The sequence below is a fragment of the Bos mutus genome, chromosome 9 (genome assembly GCF_027580195.1).
Source record: "Bos mutus isolate GX-2022 chromosome 9, NWIPB_WYAK_1.1, whole genome shotgun sequence".
NCBI lineage: Eukaryota > Metazoa > Chordata > Mammalia > Artiodactyla > Bovidae > Bos > Bos mutus.
Genome location: NC_091625.1, coordinates 103487078 through 103507105, shown reverse-complemented (window position 1 = coordinate 103507105; position 20028 = coordinate 103487078). Strand labels below are relative to the sequence as shown.

The window sequence follows — 20028 nt, the reverse complement described above, 5'->3', positions numbered from 1 at the left end:
GACACCCCGACAGACAGTGGACACCCTGACAGAGATACCCTGACAGACAGTGGACACCCTGACAGACAGTGGACACTCTGATAGAGACACCCTGACAGACAGTGGACACCCTGACAGACAGTGGACACTCTGACAGAGACACCCTGACAGACAGTGGACACCCTGACAGACAGTAGACACCCCAACAGATGGCGGACACCCTGACAGATAGCAGACACCCTGACAGACAGCGGCTCAGACAGAAGTCCAGCCAAGGAGGCTGAGGGCCCCACCTCCCAGGGCTGACAGGGACCCGCCTCGTGGTGGGTCCTCATGGACAGACTTCTTTACCCTGGGTCCTGGGGCAGGGGCATGCTCCATCTTACAGACTACCACGGTCTCTGTGGAGCACAGACGTTGGCCTGATTTCAGCCTGGCTCAGCTGGCTCCCGAGGCTCCTGCCCAGGTCGCGGTCACTGCGCCTGCCCTCGTGTGAGCCCGCAGTGGTCACTGGGGAAAGCCCGGGGGTCCTGTGGCAGGGGCGGTGGCTCTGTGCTCCTGGGTGGTCCTGGCTGGTGACAGCTCCCCTGGCCGACTCCAAAAGTTTACATGTTAGAACAGCACAGCAACATCCTCCAAGGCCTGGAAATAAGGCAGAAAGCGGCTCCTCTGTGAACACGCTCACACACTCTCACACACACACATGCTCACGTGCACTCAGACACACTCACTCACACACACTCAGACACACACACTAAGACACACACATGCTCACACTCAGACACAGGTTCACATGCATTCAGATACACACACTCACACAGGCTCACAGGCGCTCAGACACACTCACACATACATGCACTCAGACACACACACACACTCACATAGGCTCACACACACAGACACACTCACACGCGTACACACAACTGGGAAGCTGGAGGAGCTCTGTGCTGGGCGCACACCCACACGTGATCATCACTCGAGTGTGGGGGGCCTAGGGCCTCTGCATCCCTCGCTTCAGGAAGCCATACCTGGGATGAATTTCAGGGCTTGAAGTGTCCGTGGCTCCTTGGAAGCTGAGCCAGAGGGAGGAGCCCCAAGTCTGCCTGCAGGTGTGGGGCTGGACCAGGCTCTGCCCCTCCCTGTGCCCCCCTGGAAAGCCCCCAGTGTACACACAAGGCACTCAAGTGGGCTGGGCATCTCCCCTTGGTCAAGTCCTGGCTTCTCTCCCACCCCACCAGCGCCCTCCCCTTGGCAGGCCTGCACCAGCCCCTCCTACGGCAGGGCCCAGACCTCGAAGGGCTCCACAGACCTTCAGGGAGCAGCTTGGGCACAGACGCCGGGAGACCTGGAGTGTCCCGGGCGCGGCCGGGCTGCAGGGGGGCTGGGGACTGTCCCCTCCAACGCTGCCCGCAGCGCGGGGCCCAGGCAGCCTCTGGCCCCGCTCAGCACTCAAGTGGGCGGGTGGCGTAGGTTTCTCCGGACCTGTTGACCAGCAAGGGGCCGTGAAGAAGGCACAGAGGGCAGAGAGGACGCGGGCAGGGGGTATCCCCTGTTCCACAAAGCCTTCTGGGCATCAAGCCGTCCTTTCAGTCTTGAGAGCCAGGGGCAGTCTGGGGGTGCGGCCGAGCAGGTGACGCTGGAGAACCCGGGTCTTTGGGCCTGGCAGGATGGACGGATGGCAGGATGGACAGAGGCCGGCCCGGAGGTCTGTGTGCAGCGACGTCACCGTGGACCGTGGTCCCTCCTGAGCAGACGGGGCTCCTGGGCCCGGCTGCCGCCCGCTGACTCAGCATGGGGAGGCCCGAGGTCGGGGGGCTGGCTTGTGACCGCAGAGCTGTGCCGCCTTCCATCCTGATGGCCCCGAGGAGCCTCCTCAGCAGGGAGAAGGGTCTGGGGGTGGGGCAGGGCCCCGGCCTGCAGTGTCCAGAGGCCAAGGGGCCGTGGGGTTTGGTTTCTGGGAGTCTGGGCTCCACGGAGCCCTGGGTGTTTGCTCAGCTGCAGTGGCCGTGGAGCCCAGGGGTCAAGGCTCACTGGGAGTTGGGGACAGACCGTGAAATCCCGCAGGGCTCCTGCCCCGAGCCGGGCTCTTCACGGGCCTCGCAGTTGCCCTTTGCAGCCGGACAAACTGTCTGCCTTGAAGCTGGTCGGGCGCCCTGTTCAGCAGAGGGGAGAGTGCTGACTCTCCCGGCCCCCTGCCCCCTCAGCTGGCCGGCAGAGGCTGGCAGGATTGTGAGGATGGCGGCAGCCACTCATCAGGGCAGCCGGAGGGGCAGGCTCCCTGCAGGAGGAGCCCGACTGATCACAGGCAGGAGGGACGGGGCCATCCCAGGCTGCGCCGTCATCCCCGCACCAAGCTCACTGCTCTGCAGCTGCGTCCCAGGGAGCGGCCGTGGGCTGTGCACTGGCCCCTGCTCCGTCCTTGCGGGGCTGGGTCAGCAGGGGTGGCCCAGGGACGCCTCTGGGAAGGCAGGGCTGTCTCTGCAGTGTCCAGAGTGGCTCCCAGGAACCTTGGACAGCGTGGCTGCATGACCACGTCCCCACCGACGTGCTGTCCGTGTTCTGGCCGCCTCTTGCCTGGCACTCCCCCACGCTCAGGGCAACACGCCTTGAGAAAGCGCCGCCAGGCTTGCGGCAGAGCCAGCAGCCCGGCTCCGTCTGCCGCCAGCCCACACACACATGTTTCCCACACCGTCTGTGCCAGAGGCAGGACAGAAACCCAAGGAAGTGACGGGCTGGTCTTCTGGCCCCAACGGCTGAAGGATGTCTTGGTTTTGAAGCCTAGACAGGCCTCCAGGGCTTGCACTGTGGCCACGATGCCCGCAGACTCGACGTGCAAGCAGGTGTCTGGGGATCGAGGGCCATTCGCAGTAAGCCAGGTCAGGGCACCCACTCTGCAGGCTCTGGTCAGAACTGAGGACTCTGTGACGGTGTAGGTGGCTTCGTCCCTGCTGACCAGGTGGGCGGGCCCACAGCTGCCAGGCCGGACCGCTGACCGCCCTGCTCCTCACGCTCCCAGCCACCCTCACGCTTCCCTTTCCGCGTGAGAGTGAGGCTGCTGTGATGACAGAAGACAGAGAAACTTGGAGAGCGAGTGGCCTGGGGGCGACAGGGTGTGTGTGTGACCGTGGTGTCGGCTGTAGGGCCGCCTGTCCCGTGCGGGACTTCACAGGCCGAACACACAAGAGCAGAGACCGTTCTGTCGAGGGCAGGTTGGGGACATTAAACTAGTTCTGGCAACTTAAACGTTTGTCCTATTTTAAGTAATTTATGATGGTTTATGTTATAGAAATAAATAAATTGGCACGAAAAAAGCGAAAGCGGTATTCCACACGGTTTAAAATAGGAAGCAGGGGTTCCCGCCTGGCCCCGCTCTCTGGGTAGCGGTCACGGCAGGGGGACTGGGCATCCCCTGAGCGCGCTCTTTGCTGCCACCTCCCTGCACCCGCGGGGCCGGCCAGACGCGCTGTCGTCCTCCCAGGCCCTGGAGGTGTCAGGCTATTCCTGGTTAGGTTCTGACACTCCTACACGGCTGGGCATCCATGCATTTCTCAGCACTTTTCTTGGCTGTTGCACAAGTTCTGGGACAGGAATCCTGGGATCTGAGGATGCCAGACTCCAGTGTGCATTGTCAGACCTCCTGGCTGGTGGCCTTGAGGCCAGGACACAGGGCAGAGTCTACCTGCGCCCTCGGGCACAGCTCCTGGGAGGTTCTCAGCACTGACCGCAGACAAGTATCCTCAGGTTCCCTAGCTGTGCCCAAGGACGGGCCTCCCCATGTGGGCAGTTTTTACTGGGGAGGCTGGACACTTGGCTGCTGCATCTGAAGGCTGGTTCCACCCAAGCTCCACACAGTTTTAGTTTGTTTGCCAGCAGGACACGGAATCCCCAGGTCAGAATTCACGTCACTGCGGGAGGGGCAAGTGGAGAAGCGCTTTCACACGAGGGTAGGTTTCAGAGACGGCTAGTGAAAGCAAGGGCATCTGCACCTCACACCCTGCTGTCTGACGGGCAGCCCGGTGGGAGTCATTTGAAGAGCCTTCTCTCCTTCTCTCAAGCATTCTGCTTTTAGGACAAAATAAGCGATGGGGATGCTGGGCCCAGAAGGGGCAGCTGTCGGTCCCCAGGGGCTTGCTGTCCAGTTCAGCAAGCACCAGGCCACTCTCCCCTCTGAGGACGCTGGTGGGCCCCGGGGCAGCCTGGCAGGGTTCAGGTCTTACGCAGCAACGCCGCCCAGGAAAGAGAAACTTCCCAACTCTGTCCCTGGTGTTTGCCAGCTGCGTGGTCCACTGATCTCAGACTGTCAGCGTTCAGTACATTCAGTCAGCAAACCCCAGGACAAAGTCATCACATCTCTAGCAGATACTTTGCGAAACACTTAAGATCAGATCTGTCTTCAAGGGCCAATCTACAAAATGGCTGGGAAGTTTGAGAGGGAACAAGTTTTTATCAACTGAACGGGCCCCTTCTTCTCCCCTAAGAACGGTATCCCTGTGTTAACGGAGGGGTGCTGCTGTCGGGGGTGGGAGGAACGCTGCTCCCTCTGGCAGGCTGAGGTCCCCTCAGGTCAGTGCTGAGGCCAGACGCTCAAGGGTACAGACCTGTTTTCCAGTGGATTCGCTACTAGATTTGGGGAGAAATCATTTAGTTTGTAGACAAACACTTGGCTATAAGATGTTCTTTGCACTGTGCTTTGTAACAGGGAAAAATTGAAACAAGAAAAATAAGTGTTTCAATACATTAGGGCACATTGACCTGACAAGAGCACGAATGGATACAACGTCATTAAATGCTGTGAGTGGCCTGAGGTGCTCCAGCCCCGCCACTTAACTCTGTGTGACCCTGGCCAAGTCACGTAGCCTCTCTGCACCACAGCCTCTCGCAGCATCTGCGAAGGTTGTGACCGTTCAACAAACAGCACATCGGACAGTGCCTGGCACGCACCCGGTGCCACCTTTACTGCGTCACAAAGGACGAGCAGCTCCTGATGCTACACGTACAATTTTATGTTTTTTTAAAGATCACATGCTCATTAGAAGACTGTATACTTGTCAAATCACATCTACAGAAGAGAGATGTAGATAGACATGCAGAAAAGGTCTAGAAAGATACTTACAATGGTCCTTTTTGGGTGGTAAGGTTATGGGATTGTTTTTAATTCTTATCAGTATTGATCTGTGTCTTTTTGTTTTTCTGCAATGGACATGTGGTGTTTTTGTAATAGTAAGAAGTCAACATTGGTTAATGTGAGGAATGTAAACTATATCCAGATGACCCCCATGCCAGTATCCAGCCCTCCTTCCAGAAAATCCTTTCTCAAAATTCCAGGATTTCATTGGTGCTAGTCTGCAGAGCTTCTGCTTCCTCCACTGGTAATCCATGACTTGCCGGATATTTGTCAGCATCTTCAGTTTCAGATTTCTCCCAGTGAGTCACTTCAGTAGTTTTTAGCAAACTCAAAAAGCTGGTTTTCTCTTTGTTCATGACCTGTTTCTTTCTCTCCCTACCTTCCTTTCAATTATGGGCCATTTCTTTCATATCAGAAAATTGTGATGGGAAAGGATACACAAAGCCTTGATGTTCTCTGATCTTATGAGATGCCTGGAGAGCAGTGATGAATACACACATGGGTGCGATTTCACGACAGAACCGGTGAATCATGTGTTTGTAATAGTAACTTCCGCAAGAGCTCAAATGAGAAATGTCCGGGGCTTGCATATCGTTTGTGGGTCCTCTGTGGAACTGCAATCAGACTTCCCGCTTGGAGTTCTCCTCCCTTCCAGCCACCACGCAGACTGCAGCCAGAGAAACTCCAAGAGTGGACTTGGCCCAGGCGTGTCCTGCTGGCCGGCCCAACCCCTGCCAGGCCTCAAGCCCCCAGCTTCCCTGGAGTGGCCTCCCCCGCTCCTGTAGGAACCTGGCGTCGAGGCAGGACCCTGACCATATCCTCTAGGGCACACCACACCCGCCCCTCCGAAAGCTGTGATGGCTTTTCCTCGGTCTCTGGTGTTTGGGCTCCCAATTCATCTTTCTGCACTTGCACTTGTCAATGAATACACCTGGTTTTGCACCAAGTTCTGCCCGGCTGATCAGTCATCCTCACGTTCTTCCTTGTATTTTGGGCTCTAAGGCCCTTCAGGGCTCAGAGTTCTGTTCCCAGTAGGAGCTGCCCAGGTGACTTGCAGGGAAAAGGGCCAGCTGGACATGAACAGCTGGACAGTCCCTGAAGTGCTTGCAACCTGCACTTTTGCCCTAAGAATCGAGGCTGGACTGTCATGGCTGAGCTTGAACTTCTAGAGCATCCCCGGTGCCTCTGCCAGTCTCCTGGCTCCAGCCGTGGCAGGACACCACGATATCGCCTGTTGAAGAGGCCTGTTGTGCATCTGTCCCAAGGCCTACTGCCCTCACCTCAACTCCAGCTCTCTGAGCCAACCACCAGCAACCACACAACCTCTCCTCACCCTTGCTAACCTCGCCCCACCCCACCTCACCTCCCTTCACCCCAACCTCACCTCACCTCACTGCACCCCGGTTCACCCCGTCTCACCTCACTCCGACCTCCATTCACCCCACCTCACCCCTACCTCATCTCGTCCTGTTTTACCTCATCTCACCTCACATTCACCCCTAGCTCACCTTACCTCCCTTCACCATGATCTTACGTCTCCTCACCTAGCCTCAACTCACCTCAACTTCACCACAACTCACATCGCCTCACCTCACACCCAGACCACCCCCCTCACCTCACTCCATCTCACCTCACCCCTCCTATCTCATCTCACCCCACGCCACGTGAGGGAAAGTCACAGCAACAGCACACCCCACGAGTGGGGACATGTCACAGCAGACACTGATCCTCAGGGCTCTGGAGGCAGGCTGTCCGTGGTCAGGATGCATTCTGTGTCCGGTGAGGCTGTCCTCACGTAGCAGTCAGGGTGAGGGAGCCGTGCGGGGTCTCTGCCATCAGGGCCCTCTCGTGACCTCGTCACCCAACCACACGGGCTTCCACCTTCGCAGCACGGATCTGGGGACACGAGCGTGCCGTCTGTGGCACCGTGAGCCTCTGAAGGTGATCAGAGGGAGCCGGCTCATCGTCATCCCCCCAGCAAGATGCGGCCTCACCCACAGTGAATCGGGCTGAACTGAACCTAACCTCTTAGGACTTCAAGTGAGATTTCCAGGTGCACCAGGTGAGGTCTAAAATCCGCAGACTATGGAAAGGGCACTATTTCCCCCAGATTTCTTGGCTGATTATATGGCAGAATAATGCAGCCTGATGGCCAAAGCGGTGCAATGGGCCTGAACTCCCAGAGCTGGTGCATGTGGGATCAGCCCAGGTCAGTGCATTCGACTCATGCCTGCCACCCTGGTGCTTCTCGGGATAACCAGTCCATCTTGGCTGAAATCTCAGTTCTGCTTATTAAAACATATGTGGAGTTGAGTGAGTTATTGAAGTTTTTCAAGCCTCAATTTTGTCTGGAAAAAAAAAAAAGGAATAACACAGCACAGGCGTAGGTTGTTGTGAAGCTGAGCAGAGACAGAGCGGAGGGTCTGGACCCGCTGCTGACGTTGTTCCCGGGCGGCTTCCGTGGTCCCCGCGCCCACCCGCTTGCAGCGAGTTCCCAGTGCGGTTCGGCTGGGCGTCCCGCTCCGCACGGGCAACCTGAACGTTCCTGTCGCGTCCGGAACAGGCTGCTTCTGGGCAGGAAAGGGCCCAGGGCAGGGCTGGAAGGCAGCCTTGTTGGAAAGCAGGTTTGACCAGTATTTTAACCTCTTTACTTATTGGTGCCATGTTGGATAAAAATCCAGGGGACACGCTGACCACAGGCGGTTACTCTAACCCACACGACCAGGACCCGAGGCCTCAGGGGGTTTGGTCACCAGCCCTTCTAGCTCAGTAACTTGCAGTTTTCTGATGAAACCATCTACTTACAGAGGTGGAGGTGTGGGGGGCTGTCTTCTCATCTGCGGAGGTGCTTAACTCCAGCTTTTGAACTCTGAATGTGGGTGAACCTGGCAGGCAATTAGCCAAGCAGATACGCTCAGGGAACTTGCCCTGTAACCTCATGTTACAGGGCAAGGTCTGGAAGGAACGGCCTTCAGGAGAGACCAGGTCGGCATCATGGAGATGAGCCCCGTGGAGGTGGGAGTGCCATGGGGTATGCACGAGGAGGAGACAAAGAAGGCCAGCTGCGAGAAAACGGCAGACAGACCCAGCTGAAAGGGCTGCACAAAACACATCCTCTCGCTCTTCAGAAGGGCCAGGCAGTGCTAGGAAAGGACAGTCCAGGGGCAGGCATGGTGGGGCTGGGGGCTTCAGTGGGCAGTGAGGTGTCAGGGCAGGTGTGGTGGGGGCTGGGGGCTTCAGTGCGCAGTGAGGTGTCAGGGCAGGTGTGGTGGGGGCTGGGGGCTTCAGTGCGCAGTGAGGTGTCAGGGCAGGTGTGGTGGGGGCTGGGGGCTTCAGTGCGCAGTGAGGTGTCAGGGCAGGCGTGGTCGGGCTGGGGGCTTCAGTGGGCAGTGGGGTGTCAGGGCACACGTGGTGGGGCTGGGGGCTTCAGTGGGCAATGAGGTATCAGGGCAGACAAGGTGGGGTTGGGGGCAGGGGGCCTCAGTGGGCAGTGAGGTGTCAGGGCTGGCGTGGTGGGTCTGGGGAACGGGGGCTTCAGTGGGCAGCGAGGCTCCAGGGCCCTGTCTCCTGATCCTAGGGCTGCCTCTGGCTGGGGAAGCGGCTCACACCCAGGAAATGCTCTGTGACCCTGAAGTTAGTGCAGCAGAAAAACTTAGGAAAACAAAGTGTCTGACATCATCCAAAATCCTGTGCCCGTCAATTGGAAACAGAAGGAAATGGGCATGCCCCCCCAACCCCGTCTTGGGAGGCCACAGGAAGTAACTCACGGCACCTGTCAAAGGTTAACCTGATGCATCAAAGACCAAATTTGTGAGCATAGGTGTGAGTGTTTCCGTCTGGTCCGCCTCTTGGTTGCCTGGTCCAACCAGGGAAGGTGGGGGAACTTTCCAGGCAGGTCTCGAGCCTTCCCCGAGCCTCCCGTCGGAGCCCACAGAGCAGCCCTATTTCCATAACTTTCTCAAGGTGATTCAAGGCAGCAGATCCCTGTCTTAAGAAATGTGCCATTACGCGTCGAGAAAATTCACTGAAGAATTAAAATGTGGCTTGTAAAGTGGTGATTGGCCTGCACATTTCTGGGCTGTGACGACCGGGTGTCCACGATGCGGGGTAAGTGAGGCTCCCACCTGATGTGCACAGGGTCGGGGCGTGCTGGGTGGGGGAGCATTCCGGGGTCCTCACACCCAGCAGCCGTCGCCCAGGGGCAGTGTCCCTCACCGCCAGGGCCCCGTCCTCTCCGAGCGCCCCTGGCCCCCTGACTCCACGCCCCGCCGCCCCGGGGAAGGCGCTCTTCCCACTTCTGTGAAGCTCGCTCTCCCTGGGGCCCTCCATTCCGTCTCCACTGCCCCCTGCCCTGGTGCCAGCCAGCACTGTACCTCCTGCACATCACAGGTGACCACTGCCTGCCGCCCCAGCCCTCCCCGTGTGCACATCGGGGCACTGGGCGTCGTCTCGGCTTGAGGCAGCGGCCCCTGCCCGTCCCAGGACAGCACCTCCAGGGACTGTGCTCATCCCTTTCTCCCTGGACACCGAGCTCCTCTCCCTTCCGCAGAGGCTTCCAGGCCAACAGCAGACCCTCTCCTCCCCGTCCTGGGCTAGGCAGATGCCTGACCTGGACAGCTCCCAGCAGCACCAGCTCGGGGAGCCTGGGCACTTGCGGCAGCAGGGTGCCGCCCTCGGGGGCCAGCGTGGGGAGCGCCCTGTGGGCCATCCCTCCCCACGGAGCCTTGCTTAGTTCATGCAGGGACAGCCTGGGCTCATTTGTCACTTCCTAACAGTGACAAAGTGGCAGGAAGCAGCTTCTTGGTGGTTCTCGAGGAGAGCCAGCTGTTCCATGCCTCCACGAAGGTGCCAAACTCTGGGTCATGTTTTTGGAATGGAACGTTTTAATTGAAATATTTGGCTGAGATAAATAAGACTTTCCATATGTCTCATTTGCTGAAAAGTTAGGAGATGGGAAAGCTTTGAAGTGTCGTCGAGGACAAATCACAGCCCTGGGATGCCACCTCCACCAGGATCTGGACAGGTTGGGAGTGGAGGAGAGCTGCTCAGCCCATGGACGCGCCCTCCAGGAAGGCTCCCTCGGCAGGTGGGGAAGGTCAAGGGTCTGGCCCCCAGGAGCTGAAGGCGACGATCGACCCTTGTCAAGGCCAGTGGGAGGGAGGAGCTGAGAGGACAGGGAGGGCGCGGGAGGCGTGGAATCCACAGGGAAGGCCAAGGGTGGAGAGCCGGGCGGGCAGGGCCCCTGTCTCTCACGGCACCCACGCTTCCATGCTGGGGCTGGGCTCCAGCTACACTTGAAGCAGGACGAGTGTGAACCCCGAGGAGCCAGAGCCGGACGGGAGAGTCTGCTCAGGGGCTCAAGGTGCTGAAGGACGCAGAGGCAATAGTTTCACTCTCCAAGTAAAAGTCAAGAAAGAATCATTTAGAAACATGGTTTCCTTTCTGAAGAGGCCAGTTTGAGAGCCTCCCCTAGATGTAGGCATTCTTGGGGGTACTGAGTGTGCGGGTTGGTCTCTTTAGAGTTCTTCATTCCAGGGACCACCGTGCTATACAGGGTCACCGTCCCCTTTACTCAGAGGGTTTCCATGACAAGCATATATGTTTTTTAAATTTGTTTATGACCAACCTAGATAGCATATTCAAAAGCAGAGACATTACTTTGCCAACAAAGGTCCATCTAGTCAAGGCTATGGTTTTTCCTGTGGTCATGTGTGGATGTGAGAGTTGGACTGTGAAGAAAGCTGAGCACCGAAGAATTGATGCTTTTGAACTGTGGTGTTGGAGAAGACTCTTGAGCGTCCCTTGGACTGCAAAGAGATCCAACCAGTCCACTCCAAAGGAGATCAGCCCCAGGATTTCTTTGGAAGGAATGATGCTAAAGCTGAAACTCCAGTACTTTGGCCACCTCATGCGAAGAGTTGACTCATTGGAAAAGACTCTGATGCTGGGAGGGATTGGGGACAGGAGGAGAAGGGGACGACAGAGGGTGAGATGGCTGGATGGCATCACTGACTCGATGGACGTGAGTCTGAGTGAACTCCGGGAGTTGGTGATGGACAGTGAGGCCTGGCGTGCTGCGATTCATGGGGTCGCAAAGAGTCGGACACGACTGAGCAACTGAACTGAACTGAACTGAACTGAAGTGTTTGGGGCTGCGCTGGGTCTCCGTGGCTGCGTGCGGGCTTTCTCTAGTGGTGAAGGTTACTCCCTAGTGGAGGTGCGCCGGCCTCTCGTTGCAGCGGCTTCTCCCGTTGCCGAGCACGGGTCCCAGGGCTCGCAGGCTTCAGTGGTAGCAGCACACGGGCTTAGTTGCTCTACAGCGTGTAAAATCTTCCTGGGCCAGGAATTGAACCCGTGTTCGGCGTTGGCAGGTGGATTCTTAGCCATTGGACCGCCAGGAAGTCCCAGTCGTGTATTATTTGACTTAAATTGATAGTGGTTATTTAGGAAACGGAAGAACAGCTGACAGACATTTAAAAATCGTAGCAATTCTGGAAATGAACTTCAGGGTGATCCTGAGGGGCTTCCATTTACCAAAATCCATGGACAGCAAGTGCGTCGGGCACTGAGAGTCCGAGGGGCTCCCTGCCGACCCAGGGGGACAGAAGGAGAACGCAAGGACCCTCGTCCCTGACTGCCCTCCACTTGGGGTCAGCACAGGTCCTTGTGCCAGCAACGTGTTCTCCACGAAGAAGAGCTGCCAGTGTCCCCGGGCACGTGTCCTTCGGGAACAAGACATAACCACGGGGAAGAAAGGTCTAAACTTTGAATCATGGTTTGAGGACGTAATTCATGAAAGCAATTCCATAAATTAATATACATCCGCCCCTCAATACACCCTAATAGTTTATCTTAAATGTATTGATGTATCATGAGGTTTTTTACACTATTAATTGAATGCAAAGAAAACATATATTACTTGCTAAATGAGGAACTCACATGATTCTTATTAAAGGTCATGTCTAAATGAACTTTATGATACATACTTTAACAGTAGATAAATTTAAAGAAATTACTGGAGACATCAGTCACTTGGCAGGAGTCGGGGGAGAAGGGTCAAGAGAAGGTCAGGACAGGGCAGGCGGCCTAGGAGTCAGATAGAAAAGATACGGTCACATGCCAGGTTAGCCCTTGGCTCCAGCCCAGTGATGTTGATTTAAAAGGGGGGGGGCCTGGAACAGAGGGCCATCAGTCCAGGGCCATCAGAGGAGCTGTCCCTGGCCTCTGTGTCCTTTGACCCGGGGGCAGGTAGCTCCCCAGTGGCCCTTTTGCCCTGCATCTTGGGCAGTGTCTGGGGGAGTTTTTCTCTACTGGCACATTCCTCCGCCCAGTGGCCAGGCTTCTTGAGAGCCAGACGCAGGGCTTGGCCTGCAGTAGTGGCCCGGGCCCCCCAGATGGGCTCTGTCCTTGTAGGGCTGCTGACAGGTCTGCCCACGCTCCTTCCTGCTTCTCCTTCTCTGAGCCTCGGCCTCCTCTTCCTCTTGGTCTCGGTTATAAATGGTGGTGGTGGCTGCTGCCAAGAGTTCCTCCGAGAAGGTGTTAGACGTCGTGTGAGTTGTTGGAGCTTTCTCTGGGTGTCTGGAGCAGATTGGGTGAGGAACTTACCCTTTAAAATAATCATTCCCTCAAAAGAGTCCAAGCTGAGGTTCGTGTGCTTGATTTGCTTCAGCTCCAGCAAGGTCAAAGGCTTCCCTGGTGGCTCAGATGGTAAAGAATCCCCCTCAGTGCAAGGCACCCTGGTTTGGTCCCTGGGTCGGGAAGATCCCCTGGAGAAGGGAACGGCACCCCACTCCAGTATTCTTGCCTGGCGAATCCCATGGGCAGAGGAGCCTGGCGGCTACAGTGGGCTACAGTCCATGGGGTCACAAAGAGTCAGACATGACTGAGTGACCTTCTCTTCACTGCAGCGAAGTTGAAGGCTTGAATAAGTTGGGTCTGCATTCCCCTGGGGCCTGCACTAGGGGGCATGATCTCAAGGACTCTGTCCGAGGTCTGGCTTTCCTGAGTGAGGAGGCAGAGGAGCAGCCAGAAGAGGTGTTGGAAAGAGGACAGTCTGGTGGCAGAAGGGGTTCTTTAGGGGGCCTCTCCCTTTTCTCCATCTCAGTCAGCTCCCCCAGCAAGCAGGTGACGTAGGTCCCACCAGAGCCGATGCTGCAGGGTCTGTCTTACAGACCTTGCAGGGTTCTGTCTGTCCCCGAGGGCCAGAAAAGGCCCGCATGTAGGGGATTTACTCCATCCCCTGCCTCTTACGGGACAGCCCAACAGAAGGAAGGTGTTGTAGTCGATGCTACCACTGAGGGGCATTCCTCCTGGTCTTCCTCACTCACGTAGGGGCCAGGTGGAGTTACAGAAAAAGATCACTCCCTCTGCTTTAAGGTCTCAAGATCAAAGCCTGACCAGTCCTTGAGGATGCAACCTAGGGGTGGCAGGTGCAAGAGGCCAGAGCTGTGGGTACCAGCTGAGAAGAAAGAACTTACAGCACTGGGAGCAGGGCGGTTCCAGCCTCTGATGTCACCGACTGTCAGCATTCTCCTCCCGAGGCCTGAGAGAGGCCATCCTTTCCTTCCTGGATTCGCCTGGAGAGCTGACGGCTGTGTCAGCATCACGCCCGGCCCTTCTCCTGGGACACTTGTGGCTCTCTGGCCCTAACCTCGTGATGTCTAGTTGTCCTCCTGTTCCCAGTGCCTCCTTTTGGCTGTGCTTCCCAAGTGGAGAGCAGTGTCGCAGAGGCCACCGTCCTGATGGTCCCCTGCACACTGGCCCCTGATGGAGGCTGTGGAGGAACAGCCGTGACAAGCGAAGGCGAGGGCCCCAGGTAGGGACCTGAAAGGATTCTTTTATTATTTCCTGTCAGCTGGGCCCTGCCAGCAGGGAACATGGATCTGTCAGGAGCCCTCGTGGGTCACAGGAAAAAATGTCTTGAATGGTCACCAACTTGATTTAGCAACAGAAGGAATCCCTTCAGATCTTCAGAGATGAGAGAGCCCCAAAAAGGAAATGGAAAAAGTATTTGCCCAAATCCTATGACTGGACTGCGTTCCAGTCACCGATGGAAGACGTCGGAGGCCCCGGCGCACAATGTCGGAAAGAGCTGTGACAACCTAATTCAAGGAGCCCTGCCAGAGAGCCCGGCTTCTCAAGGGAGACGTGTGCCTTTAGCAAAGTCAGCAGGCTCATTTGTCCGCTGGCGCTGCCAGCAACCTTGAAGGAAGAGAGGTCAGCAAGGAGAGCCAGGGGCAGGAGAACAGAGAGTGTGCATTCTGGAGAGAAGCACGCGGGTCTTGGAAGGCTGGCCTCCCTTTCCTGGTCGTGTTAATGGGGAACACAGGCATGAGAGACACAGGAGATGAAGGCGGAGCAGCCGCCACGCAGCAGTTGAAAGCCTGATGGAGCCGCAAGGCTGCACAGACTCACCTTACAACATCCAAGTCACAGAACCAAACTGTTCCCAGGCCAGAGTGGGTTGTGTCAAAGAGTATCAGACAAGGAGGTCTCCAGACAAATCCAGACCAGCAGTCTCGGTCCTTGTGACCGTAAGCGAGGAATTACAGGTGACACTTCAGGTTTTAAGCTCAAAGCAAGATTCATTAAAGCACAGACGTGCTCTGGGAGGGAGAGCAGGCTGGTCTCTGCTAGTGAAACCAGCTCCGCTATTCAGGCACTGGTGTCCACAAGGGCTCCAAACCTGAGGGTAGGTGTTGGTTAAGATGGTTAACAAGGTTTTGTCACTTGATGACTGGTTATACCATGCATGCTTTTACCAAAAATTCTAAGTTCTTACCCAGGATTTTTCATCATCAGGGATGATGGAAGTTGCGCTGTCGTGTCCGACTCTTTGTGACCCAGTGGAGTATCCAGTCCGTGGAGTTCTCCAGGCCTGAATACCGGAGTGGGTAGCCTTTCCCTTCTCCAGGGGATCTTCCCAATCCAGGGATTGAACCCAGGTCTCCCGCACTGCAGGCAGATTCTTTACCAACTGAGCCACAAGGGAAGCCCAATCAGGGAGAGGGGAGCAAAACCACAAGCAAACTCATTATGGTGATGGTGTGGTGGGGTTGGGGTTGCCCTGGCTCTCGCTTGGCTCTGAATGCCTCAGGGACTCCTCTCGCTTCTCCCAGCGCTGCTGGGGAGTCTGCCCTCAGCCCCTCCTTGCCGGAAGGCTGGGGCTCCCGCCCTCCTCCGCCATCCCCTGCGTACCTCTAGGACATGCCTGGTCACTGTGGACCAGGGTGAGCCTTGCGGGGTCAGACTGGGTGTCAGAACTCCAGTTTCCAGTGAAACCAGAGGACGCAGGACAGAAGAAGGTGGGACCCGGGCAATGTCGCTGAAGCCACCTGCTGCCCAAGCCTGGACTGTGGCCCTGCCCAATCCCATGCCCCTCAGGGCGACCGCTGCCAGCAGGGAGAGGCTATTGGGGCATCAGCGGGAGGGCTTGACCAGTGCCTCGGCCAGCGGAGTGGCGCTCCCTCAAGAGGCCAGGTGTTGGCAGGCGAGCCGTGCCCTCTCTCTTCTCTTTCCCAGGCACTTGCTCTAAACCTGGAGCAGAGGGCAGGGCCCAGCACTCGAGGGCGGGCCTGGAAACTGCCTCGTCCCTGCCTGGCTTGTCCTGCCGGTTCCTCCCTCCAGGGTAGACGCGGGCACTCGTGGGCCCGGGCCTGGTGAAGAGGACTCATTTCTTGGTCCTTGCTCACATTGCAGTCCCTCCTGCTTCTGGTCCCCACTTTCTCAGCCACCAGCTGGGCAAGATGCTTCCTCTCTGATGCCCGCCTGTAGGCCAGGGACACTGGGCCCTTATCTGTGCCCACCGGAGAGGGGACAGGCAGCCCCCAGGGGACGGCACTCACTCCTCTGGGACCCCTGACCCCAAAGGCCCTGAGAATCTGGCCCCAACCGCCGCTTCCTGCCCACAGGAGCTGCTGCGTCAGCACCAGCTTGTTCTGCCTCCCTCCCCGAGTATCGGTTCTCCCGCAGGCACCGGATGCCCTGAGCCACGGCCCAGGGTGTGGTTGAGCCCCAGACGCCCTCTTTTGTCCCCTTTGGGTCTCAGATGCTGGGTGTGGCCCTCCGAGGATGCCCAGCTCACAGGGGCCTGTCTCTGTCCTCGGCCCTGGGGGGCCTGGCGGCCTTCCTGCAGGACTCCCAGGGACATGGGTCACCCCCGCCCGCCGTGACGACCAGCACTCACTGCACTGAGCCAAGTGCTTTTGGGTGCTATGCACGCATGTCAGTGCCACACGCTCAAAATCACACTTCTACACGCAGAGCATCACAGAGGGACATGAGGGGCCGCCTTCTCCCATGAGGGGACCGGAGTCTCATTCCTCCAACTCCAGGTGAAGCGCCAGGGCAGCCGTTGGGCACGGTGTGGAGGTGGCACCCACCTCTCTGGATGAGGATTCAGACCTGGTACCAGCCAGCTGGGCCCGTGGGGCGGGGTGACCCAGTTAGCGGGGAGCTGGGGGAGACCCAGGGTTTGGGGCATCTCACCGCCGAGGAATTACAGAAGGGCTGCCTTCCGTATGGGTGACAAGTTTGCTCTGCAGAGAACGAGCAGGATGCCCAGCGCTCTGCATGCAGAGCCCGGGGGCCCAGCCCCGCCCGTCGGGAGGGTGTCCTCGTGGCTGGCGGGCCCCCCACCCACCTTCAGAAGTCCAGCTGCGACCAGGCGAGCGCATCTCAGCCACTCTGTAAATATTTACTGGGCGTCCAGGCTGCATGCTCGGAGGCTGTTGCCACATCACAGAACAAGCCAGTTCCCGAAAGTGGAGCCTCAGAGGAGGGCAGGGGTCTGGCCGAGGAGGCCCTGCTCTGGCTGCCCCTGGCTGCTGTGCTGGAGAGGGGGTCACTGCTACTTTTATTCCCATCAGGCAGCTGAAGAATGAGGCTCTGAAATCTGTCCAAGTCAGGCAGCTGCCAGTGGCCTAGCCATTGGACCAGCGCTGGGATGTTTACACAGACACAGAACAATCACCCGAGGGTTAGCCCGTGCTTCGCTGGTCAGCGTTTACTAGCCCCTGCCACCACCCAGCTTTAAAGTGTCGTAAAACATCCCCAACACGAGCTTCACTCTGCCACAGGGGCTCCCGGTGAACCTAGGCGTTCACGCTCGGAGAACCACGGTAAACTGTCAACATTCGCTGCTTGACCCGCAGAACGACAAGCCGTGCGATCAGCCTCTGTTGTGTTATTTTGTGAAACAAGAGGGAAGAGAAGCCCTGGACGTCACAGGGGCTCCTCCTGCAGGTGTGAAGGAGGCCCCGCCATCCCTGCGTTTCCCGGACACCAGCCTCAGGCTGCCTGCAGCCGCCTGGCAGAAGGGATCCCGCAGGCAGGGGGTGGACGCCCTCCCAGGCCTGCCCTGCCATCCTGTACTCGAGCACGCAGCAGCTCCTGGGGACATGCCGGCCAGACATCTTACAGCTTCCGAACCAGCGCCTGCACTTTCCTCAGCCACCCAGGCCTCCTGCAGCCGCGATGGTGCATGGAGCCTGCGAAACGATGGGGCGGGGGAGGGGGTCCAGCAGAGCCAAAGGCTGGAGGGGAGGCGGCAGCGCCTGCAGCCAGATCAGGCTGTGTCCTCTTCCTGCTGAGCCTTCCAGTCACCTGGAGGGGCTGGTCGTCCTTCAGGTCGGGTCCTAGCTGCCATCTGAGCCGGCAGCACCCCGCCCTCCCCCCACCGATCTCCCTCCTCGGGGGTCTGCAGAGCCTGGTTCGCCTGGATCAGAACAGGCTGGCCGCACCCTCCCAGCTCTGAGGAGGTGGAGAAGATACCTGCTGTGTTCCAGCAGCCAGCCCTGCTCGTGGCCGTGCTCCACCAGTGTGTGCTGGGTACGCAGGCGGGTGGGGGATACTCCAGGCTGGGGAGCAGATGCGTAGACGGCCATACGCATTTTCACGTTTGTGTCTTCAGTAAGGAGACCAGGAAGAGGGAAAACCTCAAACCCTGAACCCACCCTCCCTTTGGGGCTCCATCTCTTCAGCCCATCCGTCCTCCTTTGACCTTTCAGTGGGGTGTCTGGGGAAGGTGGTGCCCTTGGTGATTCAGGGCTCGGGCTCTGGGGTCAGATGGACCCCCAACCATCCCCTGAGCCGTGGGGTCCTCACTGTATGCAGAGGATCAGTCTGGCCTCACAGATATGGTGGACATGGTGGATCTGGTAGGATGTGGTGGGAGCTGGGGGACGTTGTGGGACGTGCTGGACCAGGAGGAGGGATCAGCCCAGTTCTGTCCTGGGGTAGCTGCTGTCACCAATGAGCAGCACCTTGAAAACACTGGAAACGTGGACAGAGTTACTGAGACAGATAGACAGACAGACGACCTTCACTCTCCGTAGGTCAGGCATCTGCATCGAGCCTTGAGGAGGCACAAGCCTAGCCCAAGCCTAGACTTTGACCAGGGGCAGTGGGGCCTTGGCGGTGCAGGAAGATGAAGTGATGTGCAGGGCAGACCTTGGAGGAGCTGAGGCCAGCACGGGGTGGAGAACTGGCCTCTGGAGCTCACCTGCAAGCCCCCTGGGGACCAGCAAGCTCTGTGTCTGAAGCCCATGAGGCCCGGGGGAAGTCCTGTGGCTCCTGGAACATTCTTCCTTGTCCCACTCCTCCAGGCCCAACCTGCAGAGCACATGTGTCCGGCGTGGGCCTCAGCGGAGACGGCAGGTTGGGAGGGTCGGGCAGGGTCCTTGTGGATGCGGCTGCGGGGCTGGACAGGATGGCCGTAAGCGCCCTCCCCTTGTTCTGCCCGAGCTGGACGGCACAACCCCCTCAGCCCCAGACCCTGGAAGCCCCGCTTCTGTCTTGCTGTGTCTGGCCTTCGATGCCGCACGAGTGCTTCTGGGACCCTCTGGAGGCCAGCGTGGGGCCCGACTTGGGGTCCTGCCCCGTGGGGACCACAGTCTACAGGAAGCTGAACAGAGAGCAAGTAGCCACACCCAAGTCGCTCACTGCAGCTGCCCTGAGGGCCACGAGGTGGAGGGCGACCGTCACTCTGTGCACAGGAGGGAGGATTCGGCTCAGGACCGGGGCAGACAAGGCCTTTGTGGAGGCCACTGGCAGAGCCCTGAGGTGCCGGCAGGAGTCTGTGGAGACCGAGGACTGAATGCCCCAGGCGGTTTGAGACTCAGGACTTGGGCTCAGTGGGGTGCAGGTGTGGCCTGAGGCAAGCCCAGTGGGAGGGCAGATCTTCATGGGAAAGAGGCCAGGTATGCCCTGACTGAATGGTACCTGTGGTCACGCAGGAGCGTGTTCACCGGGGCCTTGGTGCTTCTGAGAAGCTCATCAAGATTGCCAGGAGAAATACCAATAACCTCAGATATGCAGATGACACCACCCTTACGGCAGAAAGTAAAGAACTAAAGAGTCTCTTGATGAAAGTGAAAGAGGAGAGTGAAAAAGTTGCCTTAAAACTCAACATTCAGAAAACTAAGATCATGGCATCTGTTCCCATCACTTCGTGGCAAGTAGATGAGGAAACAATGGAAACAGTGAAAGACTTTATTTTCTTGGGTTCCAAAATCACTGCAGATGGTGACTGCAGCCATGAAATTAAAAGATGCTTTCTCCTTGGAAGAAAAGTTATGTCCAACCTAGACAGCATATTAAAAAGCAGAGACATTACTTTGCCAACAAAGGTCCATCTAGTCAAGGCTGTGGTTTTTCCAGTGGTTATGTATGGATGTGAGAGTTGGACTATAAAGAAAGCTGAGCACTGAAGATTGATGCTTTTGAACTGTGGTGTTGGAGAAGACTCTTGAGAGTCCCTTGGACTGCAAGGAGATCCAACCAGTCCATCTTAAAGGAAATCAGTCCTGAATATTCATTGGAAGGACTGATGCTGAAGCTGAAACTGCAATACTTTGGCCACCTGATGCGAAGAGCTGACTCATTTGAGAAGACCCTGATGCCGGGAAAGATTGAAGGCAGGAGGA

At 57.6% G+C, this 20028-nt stretch overlaps 1 long non-coding RNA gene across 1 annotated transcript; it reads right to left on the bottom strand.

The window, feature by feature from the left end:
• Positions 1–10057: 10057 nt before the first annotated feature.
• On the bottom strand, positions 10058–16957 carry LOC138989251 (uncharacterized). The gene is made up of 3 exons (XR_011465495.1): positions 16746–16957; positions 14886–15080; positions 10058–14789 (listed from the first exon to the last, which is right to left on the bottom strand). It is a non-coding gene; the product is annotated as an uncharacterized lncRNA (long non-coding RNA).
• Between the last annotated feature and the right edge of the window lie 3071 nt (positions 16958–20028).